Source organism: Octopus bimaculoides, chromosome 1 (assembly GCF_046866305.1).
Source record: "Octopus bimaculoides isolate indiv1 chromosome 1, ASM4686630v1, whole genome shotgun sequence".
NCBI lineage: Eukaryota > Metazoa > Mollusca > Cephalopoda > Octopoda > Octopodidae > Octopus > Octopus bimaculoides.
Genome location: NC_142928.1, coordinates 85338596 through 85357874, shown reverse-complemented (window position 1 = coordinate 85357874; position 19279 = coordinate 85338596). Strand labels below are relative to the sequence as shown.

The 19279-nt window shown below is 39.1% G+C and overlaps 1 non-coding gene across 1 annotated transcript; it reads left to right on the top strand.

Moving 5' to 3' along the window:
• Positions 1-792: 792 nt before the first annotated feature.
• Trnap-cgg (transfer RNA proline (anticodon CGG)) lies at positions 793-864 on the top strand. The gene has a single exon. It is a non-coding gene; the product is annotated as a tRNA-Pro (tRNA).
• The last annotated feature ends 18415 nt before the right edge of the window (positions 865-19279 follow it).

Below are 19279 nucleotides of genomic sequence, written 5' to 3'. Positions count from 1 at the left end.
TAGCATGTAAATAGCCTGCTTGGTGGGGGGGATTGAAATTTTTCAAACAATTTTTTTTCAGAATCGGAATCTCCATAGCCTAAAACGTGGGATTCCGTAAAAAAAATTAATAAATAAGGGGGGGGGGAAGGTTCAGATTACATATAGTCCGTCTCTACCTATCTGGCAGTAATAATGTAATTGACTAGTTCATTCAATGTTACAAAACTAAAAAAAAACATCGAGTAAAGAGTAATAAAACAGACAACCAACATTTTTTTCTCAATGAATGACAAAGAAAAAAGTGAGAGAAAGAAAATAAAAAGAAATTATATATGGTAAATCATCTATGCAATAAAATACACATGTGATCGTATATTCAACTTAATTGTGATTTTGTTTGTAATTGTTCTAATAGGAATCGTATTTGACTATTTTAATATGTTGTTAGAATCTAATTTATTGTACTTCATTTTATTCAAAATATAATCATAGACTTAATATTATAAATACGTCGAGTCTTCCATACGTATATATTAGTAATCAAAATTTCAATTGTAATTGTAGACATCTAAACAGCTGAAACACTGCTTCCTGTTTACCAGCTTCTCTGCACTTAATGGCGGCTACAGCTGTAAAGATGCTATGTTTATACCAAGAAAATCGGGAGATTATCGGCTTAAACGCAATAATTTTTATGAAATACATTTATTTTAATGCCCTTTAATACAAATTTACCACTTTAAATATCATAAGATAAATAATAATAGCAAGTGTGTTTAATTACTTTATTTATCGCCAACTTTCGTGTCTGGCTCGTTGGTCTAGGGGTATGATTCTCGCTTCGGGTGCGAGAGGTCCCGGGTTCAATTCCCGGACGAGCCCAAATGTTTTACTTCGTTATGAAATGTTTTTTTACTACTTTCAGTTTATATTTATAGCCGTACATGTTATTTAAGCGTAGCGAGATGTGTAATTTTATACTTCTGTTGGTATAGACTTAACGCACTGCCTCGTAACGTCACTATTCAGATTTTTTGGTCCATTCCATTTCATTCCTTCTTGTAACTCGTATCACATGGCCATGGGCAATTCGTTTACTCCTCTAAATCATACCAAAACATGATATATATATATATATTTGAATTTATTATATATATGTACATAGACAGTCTATACACGTGTGTGCAATAGGCGCTGGCATAGCCGTTAAGTTCGTTTCTCAACCACTGGTTTCTAGGCTTGACCGCACCGTGTCGGAGACTGTCGCATGTGTGTGTGTGTTTACACGTTTCTGCTGACGCACCCATACTCTGTGTCCTGCAGATTATAAGTGAAATTTCATTGAGACTCCGTAAGTCTGCGAAACATTGATATATAAACATGCTTATTCGTCGAGGCTGGTAGTTGAGTCAGTCGAATTACTAAAATGCTCGTGATCGGAAATTTTGTTTCAGTCATTGGACTGCGGCCATGCGGGGCACCTCCAAGTATTGGGGTCGAACAAACTGACCCAAATAAATACTTAATTTGGCGGAATTTTGCTTTAAGAACATTATGTAACCCATCATAACGTTTTTAATGTTTGCCATTTTCAGAAAATTTTGGCGTATTTGCTTTCTGCACACGGTAATTCACTCTATCATGCAAAAAAAAATGTTCCGTAATTTAAGGGCGATTAAACTGTTATTTTTAGCACATTTCACTACCACCTCATACCTCCCTCGTCTGTTTGTCACTTTGATGTATTGATTTTTTTCAGTATCTTTCGCCTCATAAACACATTTAATGGTCTATTGCTGGGATTTAAGCCAAATCTTCGGACTCTTTACTCTTAACTCTTTTACTTGTTTCAGTCATACTGGAGCATCGCCTTTTTTTTTTTTAGTCAAGCTAAGCGACCCCAGGACTTATTCTTTGGAAGCCTAATACTTATTCTATCGGTTTCTTTTGCCGAACCGCTAAGTTACGGGGACGTAAACACACCAGCATTGGTTGTCAAGCGATGTTGGGCACACACACACACACACACACACACACACACACATATATATATATATATATATATATATATACATATATATATACATATATACGACAGACTTCTTTCAGTTTCCATCTACCAAATCCACTCACAAGGCTTTGGTTGGCCCGAGGCTATAGTAGAAGACACTTGCCCAAGGTGCCACGCAGTGGGACTGAACCCGGAACCATGTGGTTGGTAAGCATGCTACTTACCACACCGCCACTCCTACGCCTATACGGACTGTCCATATTTTAGATTAAATTTTTTTAAAAATCGAAAAATTGGAAAACAAATTTTTTTTTATAGTAGTTTGAATTCCCGTGTGTAGAATACAAATTCACAAAAATTTGCTGAAAATTCCCGAAAATGAAAAAGTTATGCCATACTTAAAACAGAATTCTGTCCTTAATTCATATGATTATGCAAAAACCAAAAAGAAAAAAAGTTGGTAGGGGATTTTTAATCCTGGAACTTTTGCCAAAAAAGTTTGGTAACAAAGAAGCCAGCATTGGCCACCAAGCAGTTGTAAGGGAACAATTCAAAAGCAAAGATACACACGCCTACACATCCTCACACACGTACATATATATTTGAGAGGATTCTTTTAGTTTCTGTTCACCAATCCACTAACAAGGCTTTGGTAGACCTAAGAAAATAGTAGGAGAAACTTGCTTAAGATGCCATGCAGTGGGACTGATCACTAGACCACATGACTGCGAAGCTTCTTAACCCTTTTGATACCAACCCGGTTGAAACCACCTCTGGCTCTGTAGTACAAATTCTTGTTTTCAAAAGTTCTGAATTAAAATCTTCCACCAAACCTTAGTCAAAATTTATGTTCCTAACACTTGCTTAATAATAACTAAATTATTTTACTAAAATCTTTGTTATATTTAAAATTAATTGAAAGAAACACAGAATATCTCAACAGAAATATGGTAACAAAAGGGCTAACCACCTAGCCAGGCCTTACTGAGACTCATTTTATTTCTACTGTATTAAAGTAACTGACTGCTAATTATTTCATCAAATAAAAATGAAAATTAAGACTGATCTCATTGGGATCTGAACTTAGAATGTTAAGAGATGCTGATGGTCTATTGATTCTACCTTTGTTCAAATTTCTTCTCACTGCATAATGATTTCTAACATAATCTCCATAAAGGAGCTGGAAATAGCTGTCAAATCTCTGACCATCTCGGAAGATAGGTAGTAGTAGTAGTAGTAGTAGTAGCAGTAGTAGTAGTAGTAGTAGTAGTAACTGGATTGTAGGACTATAGGAATTTAGTAGTGAAAAGTAGATGGTAGAGTTGATGCATAGTAAGGTTGAAGGCAGGGAATTGGAGGAGTAGGGTGGAAAACAAGTAGGTAATCAGATAAATAAAATACTGGACTCCACCTCCTCCCCTTTCTTCTCCTCCTTTCTTCCTTCTCCTCCTTTCTTCCCCCTCCTCCCCCTTTCCTCCTCCTCCTTTCTTCCTCCTCCTCCTTTCTTCTTCCACCTCTCTTCTTCCTTTCTTCCTCCTCCTCCTCCTCCTCTCCTCCTCCTCCTCTCCTCCTCCTCCTGCTCCTTTCTTCCTCCTGCTCCTTTCCTCCACCTCCTCCCTCCTCCCCTTTCTTCTCCTCCTTTCTTCCTCCTCCTCCTCCTTCTCCTTTCTTCCACCTCCTTTCTTCCTCCTCCTCCTTTCTTCCCCCCTCCTTTCTTCCCCCTCCTCCTTTCTTCCTCCTCCTCCTTTCTTCCTCCTCCTCCTTTCTTCTTCCACCTCTCTTCTTCTTTTCTTCCTCCTCCCCCTCCGCCTCCTCCTTCTCCTCCTTTCTTCTTCCACCTCTCTTCTTCCTTTCTTCCTCCTCCTCTCTTCCTTCTTTCTTCCTCCTCCTCCTCCTCCTCCTCCTCATTACCCCTCCTCCTCCTCATTACCCCTCCTCCTCCTCATTACCCCTCCTCCTCCTCATTACCCCTCCTCCTCCTCCTCTTCCTCCTCCTCCCTTTCTCATACTCCCTTTCTCATACTCCCTTCCCCTCCTCCTTTCTTCCCCCTCTTCCCTTTCTCATCCTCCCTTCCTCCTCCTTTCTTCCTCCTCCTCCCTTTCTCATACTCCCTTTCTCATACTCCCTTCCCCTCCTCCTTTCTTCCCCCTCTTCCCTTTCTCATCCTCCCTTCCTCCTCCTTTCTTCCTCCTCCTTTCTTCCTCCTCCTCCTCCTCCTCCTCCTCCTCATTACCCTCCTCCTCATTACCCTCCTCCTCATTACCCCTCCTCCTCATTACCCCTCCTCCTCATTACCCCTCCTCCTCATTACCCTCCTCCTCATTACCCCTCCTCCTCATTACCCCTCCTCCTCATTACCCTCCTCCTCATTACCCCTCCTCCTCCTCCTTATTACCCCTCCTCCTCCTCCTCATTACCCCTCCTCCTCATTACCCCTCCTCCTCATTACCCCTCCTCCTCCTCCTCATTACCCCTCCTCCTCCTCCTCATTACCCCTCCTCCTCCTCCTCATTACCCCTCCTCCTCCTCCTCATTACCCCTCCTCCTCCTCATTACCCCCCCCCCCCTCATTACCCCCCCCCCCCCCCTCCTCATTACCCTCCTCATTACCCTCCTCATTACCCTCCTCCTCATTACCCCCCCCTCCTCATTACCCCCCTCCTCATTACCCCCCCCTCATTACCCCCCCCCCCCTCATTACCCCCCCCCCCTCATTACCCCCCCTCATTACCCCCCCCCCCCTTCATTACCCCCCTCCTCATTACCCCTCCTCCTCATTACCCCTCCTCCTCCTCATTACCCCTCCTCCACCTCATTACCCCCCCTCCTCATTACCCCTCCTCCTCCTCATTACCCTCCTCCTCCTCATTACCCTCCTCCTCCTCATTACCCCTCCTCCTCCTCATTACCCCTCCTCCTCACTACCCCTCCTCCTCCTTTCCTCCCCTCCTCCCCCCTCCTCACCACGCCTCCTCATCACCCCTCCTCATCCCTTACTCCTCCTCATCGCCCCCTCCCTGCCTACCTCTCCTCCTCTCTCCCCTGATCCCATCTCTCCCCCTCTGTCCTAATCTTTCTTTCTGTCTCTTTCAGAATCAGCTGCATGACAGGGCCAAGCAAGGAGCATTGTGGTGTCATGTAGCTGCTTGTGTATCATTCAATGCTGTAAGGCTACTGCTTGGCCATTAATGTTGTGGTGGTTATGACGTTGGATGTGTATTGTGTTGATTGCCATCACTGTGTGGTCCAGCTGGTTGCGTCTATAATAAATGAAGCAAACTCACAAACTTTTAACTTATAGCATATTTATTGCTAAAAGATGTCAATAATATAACTGCTGACTGGGAAAAGAGAACCACGCTGAGTCTTGTAGAAGGCTTGCTGTGATACATCACATGTGAATGCTTGAAATTGCTTCTTGCTTGAAGAGGTCTGTCCAAATGCCTGCGGTGGTCCTGTCTTAGTGGTTTGCCTTCTTTGAGTATCCAAATGCCATTAACAGCAGCAGTATTTAATGTCTGTTTTCCATGCTGGCATGGGTTAGACAACTTGACAGGGACTGACAAGGTCAGGGGCCACACCTGGTTCCATAGTCTGCTTTGGTTTGTTTTTTTTACAGCTCAATGCCCTTCCTAATGCCAACCACTCCACAGAGTGCACTGGGTACATTTTATGCGGCATCAGCACCCACACCAATGTTCTTTACATGGCACCTTGGTTGGAAAACTGCAGTCAACCGAGATCAAGCTAACAAGGAAATACCATTCTGGAGTTATACAATCTAATAAATATAGCTGCCAAATTTTCCTCAAATAATGCTCTAAAGAAAATCTTTAAAAAAAAATCAAAGAATATATTAATTAATGTTAACTAAAAGACATATCTCAAATAAACAAAGACAAAAAAAGAACCAAAAGACAGGCTGGTGATACTGGAATGGTTATAATCAATCATAGGTTTGACCTGGGGGCTAAACAAGTACATCAACAACTACATCATCATCATCGTTTAACGTCCGCTTTCCATGCTAGCATGGGTTAGGAAGCTGCAAAGAAGCTGCATCAAAAGTTTAGGCTTGTTATTATCAGCTGCTGGATTTAAACATTCTATTTTCCCACTGCTTGTGCTTAGTCTCTAAGCAACCTAATAATCATCTTTCACCAATCAGTGAACATACACGTTTATTTACCTTTCCATTTCATTTATCACTGATAAACCACTCAGCTAAACTGACCAGTTGGATGATGGTTTAACTGAAGATCACTGACTGTCATATATTAGAAAATTTATCTTGCATTTCTCAAGACTGGAAAAAAAAAAAAAAAAGAAAAAGAAAAAGGAGAGACACAGGTAATTGAATATTTTCTTTTTAACAAACTTAATCCTTTTATTGCTTTATTTCTATTTAAATGCTTAGTTTGTGACTTTTTATTTAAATAAAATGTTTCAAATTTGAAAGAATTTAGTAATGTAACTAAATTCTTTCATTATTAAGCTATGCAGTGGATTGGTAGAACTGTTGGAACATCAAACAAAATGCTTCAAGCCTTACAGTAATTCATCTGGCTCTTTACATTCTAAGTTCAAATCCTATTAAAGTAAGCATTGCCTTTCATCCCTCCAGGGTCAATAAAATAAAGTACCAGTCAAAAAATGGGGTGGATTTAGTTGACTAACCCCTCACCACAATTTTCAGGTCTTTTACCTATGTTAGAAATAATTATTGCTTTCAAATTTTCGCACAAGGCCAGCAATTTTGGGGGAGGGATAAGTTGATTAGATCAACCTCAGTGCTCAACTGGTACTTATTTTATCAACCCCAAAAGGATGAAAGGCAAAGCTGACTTCGGCAGAATTTGAACTCAGAACATAAAGATGGATGAAATGCCAATAAAGATTTTTGCCTGGGATGCTAACAATTCTGCCAGCTTGCCACCTTTAATTAAGAAACACTTATTAACTAATGAGTTTTAAATAAAATTACAAAGGAAGGTTTAATTTAAATACCAACATTTTGAAACATGTATAAAAAATCCAGTGACAGATCGAAGCAGATCAGTATCAAAAGTTTTAAGGGTCACGGACATAGGTTTGCAGCAGATTGCATATGCTTCCACATGACTTTTTTGGTTTTGTTTTGTTTAGTTGCAGGATACAATACATACCAGACCCTCCGAAAAAAAAAAACTACTGATCAAAGACCGGTATTCTATCAATCAATCAATCAATCAAAAGTGATTTGTTTTTCATCAACTGAATGTTATCATATATTGATGGTAAATTCCTTGCATAATGTTTTACTTTATTTACTTATGGATCCAACAAGGACCATCCATAACCTATTGCCAACTGAATGAAGAGCCCTACTTGGATATCTTATCCCTAGAACACTGTTTGGCCTCTATCAGTCTTTGTTTACTATGCAACTGAAAACGTATATACAAACCTGGACAAAGGTTTTTCAGAGAAACTAGCAGTTTTCCCATATATGCAAGTCTTCTCTTTCCATAGTACTGATCCTTTATACTAATCAAAAAGTCCTGTTGTTGTTGCTGTTGTCTCTGCCAACTATGTTGCTTGAGTTTTGGGATACCCCTGTTTATTGATAACCCTTTGAACCTGTATAAACTTCTATTGCATTATATTATAAGTAGCTACACCTGTAAATAAGCATACATGTATATGGTTAGTATACTTGTAGTCAACACACCTGTGATGTATTGGGTTGTCCGGAAAGTTCGCGCCGATTTATAGTAGGTTACCTTTTGACTTATTTGCCATGAAACTACCTCAATTCTGGGAAGAAGGTATTTTCAAGTTAAAGGAAAGATGGAGTCACATTGTGCAACAAAATGGTTCATATTTGGTGGATTAAAAATGTAATGGCAAGTATTTATTGACCTTTTTCTTTCCTTTAAAAATCGGCACGAACTTTCCGTACAACCCAATATAAATATAAAAAAATAATATCGATTTCTTCACAGTTTTGATCTATGAACCTCTGAGTTATGGACCCATCATGATTCCACTACACCACTCTGCTCAATGAGTGAATAAGCAAATATATAATGCATTATCTCTTTCATTGTTTGTTCTGGGTTACATTAGTTGTATTACACCATCCATCATGAGTTATTCATTATTTATTTATTTATTTATATGCATTGGACTGTATCAAATGAGCAAAATATAGTAACTACCCAATACATGCTACAGCACTGGGGTGTTAATCTATTCTACTGAATTTTCAAGTGTCTCAGCTGATAAACCACATTCATAGATCTTTGCACAGCAAATTTTTCTGGGTGTGTCTTCGTTTGCCATTTTCATATCAACCAGAATTAAATCAATTCTACAAATGTTTCCCAATTCTACAAATGTTTCTCAATTCTACAAATGTTTCCCCTAGCACGCTAGTGCTTATTCTTAAGAAAAAACTTTCAATTTAGGCTGATACAGCTTAGCATCAGCACCATTGCAGTTTTTGCTGTCACAATGGAAAGAGCCAAAACAGATAGTGCAAAGCCTGACACTCTAACAGCTCCTATTAGAGGGCTGGGTAAGGTGATAAGGAAATTCACAGAGGCAATCCTCTGACCCATTACAAGAAAATGATGTTTCCTGCATGAAGTACAAGGCATGCAATTCATGCGTAAATTATATAAATGAATGCAAATAACAAATTACTTTCATTTTTTTAATGTCAACTTTTCCATGTTTGCATGAGTTGGACAGAATTTATTGGAACAGATATTCTCTGGCAAGATGTCATTTCTGTTGCTAATCCTCACATATTTCCCCATCAGCTATGTTCCATGTTTTCCATAAAGATTGGAAACAAAGGACACCCCACCACACACACATCATCATCATCGTTTAACGTCCGCTTTCCATGCTAGCATGGGTTGGTCGATTTGACTGAGGACTGGTGAAACCGGATGGCAACACCAGGCTCCAATCTAATTTGGTAGAGTTTCTACAGCTGGATGCCCTTCCTAACGCCAACCACTCAGAGAGTGTAGTGGGTGCTTTTACATGTCACCCGCACGAAGGCCAGTCAGGCGGTACTGGCAACAGCCACGCTCAAAATGGTGTCTTTTATGTGCCACCCGCACAAGAGCCAGTCCAGGGGCACCGGCAACGATCTCGCTCGAAAATCCTACGAAGGCCAGTCAGGCGGTACTGGCAACGGTCACGCTCAAAATGGTGCATCTTATGTGCCACCCGCACAAGAGCCAGTCCAGGGGCACTGGCAATGATCTCACTTGGCTTGCCGGGTCTTCTCACGCACAGCACATTTCCAAAGGTCTCGGTCAGTAGTCATTGCCTATGTATATGTGTATGTAAGTATGTATGTATGTATGTATGTATGTATGTATGCATGGATGGATGGATGGATGGATGGATTTGTGTATGCATGCTTGTACACAACAGGATTTTTTCAGTTTTCGTCTACCAAATCTACTCACAAGGCTTTGATTGATCCAAGTCTATAGAAGAAGACAGTTGCCCAAGGTGCCACATAGTGGGACTGGACTTAAAACCATGTAGTTGGGAAGCAAGCTTCTTACCTTACTTACTTTGATATTTAAAATGTTATGTTGAAGTTTAAGCACCAGGAATCACACCTTTTTTCCAGAGTATAGGGCATTCTAATTTTGTGTTCTTTTCAGAATGCTACATAAACTCGTCTTCATGAATCCTGACATTTCACAAGCTAAAAAAAAAAAAAGGACTTTACCAAAAAATCTTTTTCAGAATTTTTCATTTCATTATTTTCCTTTGAGAGGTCATATCTCTGGTACTAAGTATATGTGAACTAACTGACAATCACTAACTACATACCATAGAAAATTTACTTTGCACTTCTCAAGACTACTATATAGAATACAATGGTTGGATAATATCTAGTCTCAGTTGATCATGCATAAGAACCCAGCTGAAAAGTGTAATGATGGTTACTTCTGATGAGATCCTACAGAGAAGATGACCGAGGCCTCTACCCCAGTGATCCTCCAAGGAATAATGAGAGGAAATGGGTGGATGAACAGTCTTTCTTTTGTTTAATTAACCATTCAAAATATAGCGGATAGCAGCCATAGGTGCACTGCAAGAAACACACATAACCTCTTTCTTTATATATATATATATATATATATAGGCATAGGAGTGGCTGTGTAGTAAGTAGCTTGCTTACCAACCACATGATTCCGGGTTCATTGCCACTGCGTGGCATCTTGGGCAAGTGTCTTCTACTATAGCCTCGGGTAGACCAAAGCCTTGTGAGTGGATTTGGTAGATGGAAACTGAAAGAAGCCCGTCGCATATATGTATATATATATATATATATATGTATAAAATCTTTCGAGTGAGATCATTGCCAGTGCCCCTGGACTGGCTCATGTGCGGGTGACACAAAAAATTTTTCGAGTGAGACCGTTGCCAGTGCCACTGGACTGGCTCTTGTGCGGGGCCGTCGTAGGATTTTCGAGCGAGATCGTTGCTGGTTCCCCTGGACTGGCTCATGTGCAGGCGACACATGAAATCTTTCGAGTGAGATCGTTGCCAGTGCCCCTGGACTGGCTCTTGTGCGGGTGACACAAGAAATTTTTCGAGCGAGACCGTTGCCAGTGCCCCTGGACTGGCTCTTGTGCGGGGCCGTTGTAGGATTTTCGAGCGAGATCGTTGCTGGTTCCCCTGGACTGGCTCATGTGCGGGCGACACACGAAATCCTTCGAGTGAGATCGTTGCCAGTGCCCCTGGACTGGCTCTTGTGCGGGACCGCTGTAGGATTTTCGAGCGAGATCGTTGCTAGTTCCCCTGGACTGGCTCATGTGCAGGCGACACACGAAATCTTTTTTTTTTTTTTTTTGTGCGGGTGGCACATAAATGCACCATTTTGAGCATGGCCGTTGCCAGTACCGCCTGACTGGCCTTCGTGCGGGTGACACGTAAAAGCACCCAATACACTCTCTGAGTGGTTGGAGTTAGGAAGGGCATCCAGCTCTAGAAACTCTGCCAAATCAGATTGGAGCCTGGTGTAGCCATCTGGTTTCACCAGTCCTCAGTCAAATCGTCCAACCCATGCTAGCATGGAAAGCGGACGTTAAACGACGACGACGACGATATATATATATATGTATGTGTGTATGTGTTTGTGTGTCTGTGTTTGTCACCCCAACATCGCTTGACAGCCGATGCTGGTGTGTTTACGTCCCCGTAACTTAGTGGTTCGGCAAAAGCGACCGATAGAATAAGTACTAGGCTTCCAAAGAATAAGTCCTGGGGTCGATTTGCTCGACTAAAGGCGGTGCTCCGGCATGCCCACAGTCAAAAAGACTGAAACAAGCAAAAGAGTAAAAGAGTAAAAGAATCATAGGCAACTTCAAGATTTCCACCATCCTCATCCATCTCCATTCTTCTTTGTAGCAGTCATCCCATACACATTTTACTGGGGGTGAATCCATGCTGGGAGTGAATCACTACAAGAAGATATGGCGTCATGACCAAATCACTTCATTTTTCCTATTTTTTAACCATTAACAGTCTCCTAAACCATTTCTTTAGTTTAATTCAGTAATAATATTCTTAGTTCTTGAGAAAAATCACCATGATAGTATATATTAAATAACCTGGAATTTTTAATGCAGATATGGCTTTAATTTTGAAATTATAAACATCATTTGCAAAAGTAAAAGAAATGTAAGCATATTTTTTATATCTCTTAGTGAACAAAAAAAATATTGTGTTTTTCTGACTAGTTTCATTTCTAGTTGGAAATTCATCACAATATTTTTCTGTCCACAGAGAGATATAAATAATGTATTTATTTTTATTTAGTTTTCATAACAAAGCTTTTAGTGTAGGAATTGTAGATATAAGCATGACTGTATGGTTAAGAAGATAACTTTGCAATCATGTGGTTTTGTCTTGAGTCTCGCTGTGTAGCACTTGGGATATGCATTTTTTTGGTATAACTGCAGCCTGATCAATACCTCGTGAATTAATTTGGCAGACAAAAACTGTGTAGAAGCCCATCAAATTCTCCTCCTCCTGCTCCTCGTGCTGCTGCTGCTGCTGCTGCTGCCCCTCCTCCTCCTCCTCCTCCTCCTCCTCCTCCTCCTCCTCCTCCTCCTCCTCCTCCTCCTCTTCTTCTTCTTCTGCCCCCCCACCACTATTTTACACCTGCTGTATGTATATGTATATGTTTGTTAATCTTAGTGTTTGTGGCTGTTTCTAATCATTTGACAACCATTGATAGTTTGTTTACATCTCCAAAATTTAGCAATTCCACCAAAAGTGACAGATAAAATGAGTACCAGACTTTAAATAAGTATAGAAGTAGATTTGATTATCTAACCCCTTCAGAGTAGTGCTCCAGCATGGCAGCGATCCAATGAGTGAAACAAGTAAAAAATGAAAAGTGAAAAGAATGAATACTTATATTAAAAATTTTAGATCATCTAATTAAAATTTAAAATATGTGAACTAATTAATACGACAGAAATAAAGAAAATAAATAGCTGTGGTAACAAGTCACAGATGATTAAACTTTCAATCATTATTCTTTAATCATTTATCTTCATTTTTTTTTTTTTACCTCAGTCATCATCATCATTGTTCTCTTAAATATTTGTATCTGTGCATCAAATTGTAAAGCCAAGCACAAGAAGCCTCTAGAATATGGTTAATAAATTAATGAAGTGTAAAGCAGTGGAGCAATAGAAAAGGAGGAGTGCTCTAGAGGTATTTAGTTGCATCCGTTTGCACTCTGAATTTGAATGCCATCAGTGTTGACTTTGCCTTTCATCTCTTGCAGTGATTTACTAGGATCAATTCAACTGACTATATTACTCCTCCTTCCATACAAATTCATGGTCATGTGCCAATATCAAGGAATCAATATATTAATGAAATACTTCCATCACCTTCATACCCTTTCTTCTGGCTATATTTAATTATCAGAAACTTTTTAATCACTTTGAGACTCATTGAATGAAAGGAAAATATCTTAAATAAATAATTCTTTTATTTTTATTTTTATTTTTAAGTAGGCATGAGGCCATCATTTGTATAACCAAAAGCAATGGAGTGGTAGTTCTGGTACAGCTCTTAACCTGCCTAACAATACATAATGCATTTTTTTCCCCTGCAATATTCAAACATCAAGTCCCACCAGTGTCAGCGTTTCCTTTGTAGTTGTTGTTGGCACTCCGTCGCTTACGACGTCGAGGGTTCCAGTTGATCCGATCAACAGAACAGCCTGCTCGTGAAATTAACGTTCAAGTGACTGAGCACTCCACAGATACGTGTTCCCTTAACGTAGTTCTCGGGGATATTCATATGAGAATAAAAACCTTGACGTTAAGAAAATGATGATGATGATGATGATGATGATGGACTTCTATGGCTGGATGCCCGGGCTGCGTGTTGTGTTCTTGAGCAAGACACTTTATTTCACGCTGCTCCAGTTCACTCAGCTGTAGAAATGAGTTGCGACGTCACTGGTGCCAAGCTGTATCAACCTTTGGCTTACCCTTGGATAGCACTGGTGGCGTGGAAAGGGGAGGCTGGTATGCATGGGCGACTGCTGGTCTTCCATAAACCACCTTGCCCAGACTTGTGCCTTGGAGGGTAACTTTCTAGATGCAATCCTATGGTCATTCATGACCGAAAGGGGTCTTTACCGTTTACTATAATCACCTCTAATTGTCATAGCTGAGTGGGCTTGTGCATCTTCAATTCAGTTAGTACCAATTCACAGTCTTTCTTGCTCTAAAATGTTGGTCTTGTGCAATTCTCTTTCTGCTCATGTTTTACCCAGTTGTTGCGGACTTGCAGAAGGACAAGAAGTGTATCAATGACATCACTCATACTCATCTAAAAGGTTCTTCCAAGGCTATGGGAATTGCTTCTCCCTCCACACCCATAAAATGTAAAAAAAGAAAAAGAAAAACTGATATGCCATACAACTAAAAAACAACAACAATAACTACAACTATAACAACAACAACAATGTTATTAGATAAAGTATATTTTCAGTTACCTCACTATATCTTCTTATTGAACAAAATAACAGGTGAAATCAACTATTAGCTTTCAAATTGCCAGAACATAAAATGGCTGTCGTTTTTTACATTCATTTTCTTCAGTTATTATTATTATTATTATTATTATTATTATTATTATTATTATTATTATTATTATTATTATTATTAGTTTCAAAATAGAATTTAACTAAATAGGAAACTAAATTTGGTTGAGAAATTTTAATGTTTTATTACATTGAAGCTGAAATAATTGGAAGAAATGAAAATTGCTTCATTGCACATATGTAATCAATAAGTATTAAATATATGTTTGCCCACAGTAGTAACACATTCATTTAAACCCCCACCATCATCGTCATTGTGGTGGTGGTGGTGGTGGTGGTGGCATTTGCGGTGACAGTGATAGTTATAGTGATGATGATGATGATGATGATGATGATGATGATGGTGGTGGTGGTGGTGGTGGTGGTGATGGTGATGGTGACGGTGATGACGATGATGATGATGATGATGATGATGATATTAAAATGTGTTGGCTAGCACTCTATTCTCAACCTTGCTTCTGAGGATTACAGACTATTCCAACGTTCAGTATATTGACTGACCACCAGGTGGTCTCCTCATCCCTGAGTGATTAATTTTTACTGTTTCCATTATGTTGTGTTTATTTTGTCTTGATTAGTAATTATCAAGTTTGAAAAAAATTATACTTATTTATAACTTTTTCCCCCTGTAAACATTCATTGATTTAAGAAGATTATAAGTTATTGGTTTGGTATGGCAAGGACATGATCATGTAAATTAGACATTGTAGTCCACCAAGCTGCAAAAATTTCATTGGTTTCTTTTTTTTAGCTTTAGTTATAAATAAAATATCTTGACAACAACCTAATGAGATTTCATTTCAAAAGATACAGATCAATAAAGTCTGTTTCTTTCATGGGCCGAGGGTTAGTTTTCTTATTGAAGGTATTTTTTAAAAATGAGAATCATAATATATGTAAATGTGGCTGTGTAGCAAGAATCTTGCTTCCCGACCACATGGTTCTGGGTTCAGTCCTGCTGTGTGGCACCTTGGGCAAATGTCTTCTACAATAACCTCAGACCAGCCAAAGCCTTTCGAGTGGATTTGGTAGACAGAAACTTAAAGAAGCCTGTCGTGTGTATATATATATATATATATATATATATGATCCAAGATGCTATATCTGAAACAAAAACAAAAAAAAAATGAATAAAAGAAGATGGTTAAAGCTGGAGTGTCTTTAACCCTTTAGTATTCACATTATTCAATCAAAAGTAATGCTTATTCATTCATATTGTTTTGCTTATTCATTCATATTGTTTTAGATTAATGATGCACTATCTAGTAGCTTTGCAATTTTGATGAGATAACTGGTAAATTTACAATATTATAGGGCAGGTGTGAAAGGCTGGATCTGGCCATTATGAACATTAAACAAGTAGAATATTTTGGCTGGATATAGCCAGTTTAAATGCTAAAGGGTTAATCCAAGGTTTGCAACAAGAGCAAGAACAACAATAGTAAGATGACTTTTTTAAGACTATTATCTATATGGATAAAAACATTGGATTTTTAATCTATGATGTTATTTTTCTATGGTCTACGTATGTAAAAATTTTTCTATAGAATGTAATTAGAAATAATCTATTATACATGCAATGTTTATATTATTTATCAATGTGTATTATTAAGGCCGTGGACCGGCAGAATCATTATCATGCTGGACAAAATGCTTAACAACATTTCTTTTGGCTTTACATTTTGAGTTTACATTTTGATTTCCTCAAATTGGTAGCCCCCCCCCCCCGGTCAACCCCCCCCCCCCCTCCCCCCGGCCACCCCCCCTCCCCTGAAGAATGAAAAGATATCAAAATCTCATATCAGCTTAGCATATTTCACTTTAGTACTTGAGGTCCAATGCACAAATAGCCAATCCTTTGTCCAAACATTTGACTATTTGTTAAAGTTAATAATAGTAGGAATCAGAAAACAAGTGTGATGGAAGATGAATTACAGCCTCTCTCTCTCTCTCTCTCTCTCTCTCTCTCTCTCTCTCACTCTCTTTTCCTTTCTCCTGCTCTCGATTTTCTTACGAATATTGCTTTGTTATTTCACCAGTAACACCACCTGACAGCTGAAATCCAATCCTGATTAAGAAGATAAACTCTCAACTAGATGACAGTTTTGAATTACTTTCAGGTTCTTTAAGAAGGAAGACCCAACTAAAATCAAACCCCCTAACATACTTAACCAAAACAAGGAAGAGCTAGAAAAATATATCTTATTTAGAAAAAGGATAAATAATTGCAGGAAAGCTATAAAGGTTCTATTCTGAGTGTTTGGTTTGTGCAGCCTTTCTGGAAGCATAATATTTTCATATTCTGTCGTCATTGTTGTTGGTGTCATCATAGCCCTCATCATTGTTGTCACCACCATCACTACAACCAAAACTACCACCACTAGCAGAAGAGGAGAGGGCAGTGATCTTGATTTTAAGAGAGAGGGGGGGGGGAGGGGGGAGAGGGGGAGAGAGAGGGAGAGAGAGAGGGGAGTGAGAGAGTGAGAGAGGGGGAGAGAGTGAGAGAGGGGGAAAGAGGGGGAGAGAGAGGGGGAGGGAGAGAGAGGGAGAGAGAGAAGGAGGGAGAGAGAGAGGGAGAGAGAGGGAGAGAGAGAGAGAGAGAGAGAGAGAGAGAGAGAGAGAGAGAGAGAGAGAGAGAGAGAGAGAGAGAGAGAGAGAGAGAGAAAAGATGAAGAAATCCTGATTCATCCACCAGGAAACAACATATCTAGAAATTAAGTTTTTCTCTGACTGAATGCCTGGTCTGAATACTTGGTGGGTATAATTTCAGTCCTTGCTTTAGTGAATGTGTGTGTGTGTGTGTGTGTGTGTGTGTATGTACATACATGTATGCATGCATGTAGGCATGCACGTGTGTGTATTCTGGTCCAAGAAGATTGCGCAAGTGGTATCACAAGTTTGATACTAACTAATTTATAAATATCCCTGGGAAACTGATTGAAAACAGATTATCTTCAGAAATTAAGAAAAAGATTTGGTCGAAAATTCTGAGATTGTTTACACACATGACATACACCTGATGAAGGTTGGAGTACACAGCTAACATGTTTTGATTAAAGCAACAAACGTAAAGACATTAATCTGAATATGTTAGTGCACAATAAAGTGGAGACTCTTCTCAAGGAATTTAAGAACCAGGTGATGGTGTTAAACTAAATGTGTCTAAAAGATCATACTGAATCAAGCAATTTTCTTTAATTTCTATATTTCTCTGCCACATTGGATCTTAATTTTGACAATTAGATTATATTTCATGTTACCAAACTGAGAGGGAATAGCCTTGTTGTTTAGTTTTATACTATTAGACATTTACTTAAATATTGTAATGCATTCAATGTATCTATTGAATATGCAATGCTTAGAGTACTGGGGTTGAGTAAGAGGCTCTTCTTATTGATCGTATCAGATGATCCTTGTTCAAACAAATCTAAGATAAAAACTGTGACCATCAAGTCTTATATAATAGATTACACAAGATGTTTTTATATGTACTTCTTTATTTAAGATAGTAGAGTGTAACTAATGGTAGATTTGGCTGCTGTTTATAGTGGGTAGATAACAGCATATGATTCATCCATGTGGCCTTGTCCAGAACATGTTATGCACTTCGCTGTTTTTGAGAAGCATCCTGCATTCTATGTTAGCTCATAGAACATCCAATAAACCGCTGTGTAACAGGAACACTACTGAAGACTGTCAATGTGTAGTGTATCTCAAGGGAATTAGCTTGGCACTACATGGTTTCAGGTTCAGTCCCACTGTGTGGTACCTTGGGCAAGTATCTTCTAATGTAGCCAATGCTGACCAATGCCTTGTGAGTCAATTTGGTAGATGGAAATTATATGGAAGCCCATTATATCTATGTGTGTATGTGTGTCTTTGTGTTTGTCTATGTTCCCTTCCCTTCTTAATAATGGGTGTTGATTTGTTTACATCCATGTAACTTAGTGGCTTTAGCAAAAGAGACCTATAGAATAAGTACCAAATTAAAAGAAAAAAATAAATACTAGGGTCGATTTGTTTCACTAAATTCATCAAAGTAGCACACTTGGCTGCAGCCCAATGCCTGAAACAAGTGAGAGTAAAGATAAATGATAAAATAAGTTGAACTCATCTCTACAAGCTAATAAAACACCAACTTTATAGTGAGACCACTGGTCACATGAGTGAACTCTCCCTATCAAATGATATCTTATATTTAAACTAATATCATTGATCATATACACAAAATGTTTGAATAAAGAAAATGGTGAGATTAGAACTGGAATGTTTTTGCTCATAGGTTTGCTCAATCAAATCCAATATGAAGCTAAACATCAATAAAAAATAAAAGAAAAGGAATTCATCATGATAATCAATTCTTTCTACTATAAGTACAAAGCTAACAATTTGGGGTGGGAGGAATTTAGTCGATTACATTGCTCCCTCAGCTCAACTGATATCTATTTTATCCTCCTCAAAAAGATGAAAGGCAACAATTAATCTTGGGGGAATTTGAATGTGATGGCACCTGTACCAGTGAAGCGCTAAGAGCACTGTTCGAGTGTGATCGTTACCAGCGTTGCCTTCCTGGCACTTGTACCAGTGGCATGTGAAAAGTCATTCAAGCGAGATCACTGCCAGTGCCGCTGGACTGGCTCCTGTGCAGGTGGCGCATAAAATATACCATTTTGAGCATGGCCGATGCCAGTACTGCCTGACTGGCCTTCGTGCTGGTGGCACGTAAAAGTACCCACTACACACTCGGAGTGGTTGGCGTTAGGAAGGGCATCCAGCTGTAGAAACTCTGCCAAATCAGATTGGATCCTGGTGTAGCCATCTGGTTCACCAGTCCTCAGTCAAATCGTCCAACCCATGCCAGCATGGAAAGCGGACGTTAAACGATGATGATGATGATGATGATGAATGTAAAGCTGGGAGAAATGTCACTAAACATTTTGTCAAATATGCAAATGATTCTGCCAGCTAAAACCTGTACAATTAATAAGCATTTTGTCTTTAACAGTATGTTGAATCATCTTCTAAGTTTTTAGAGCTGGGAAAAATATCCATATAATTCTGTAAGCATATTGTATGCAGGATTATCAGGTAATCTTATATATGTTAAAATTGAATCATATGATATTGTATT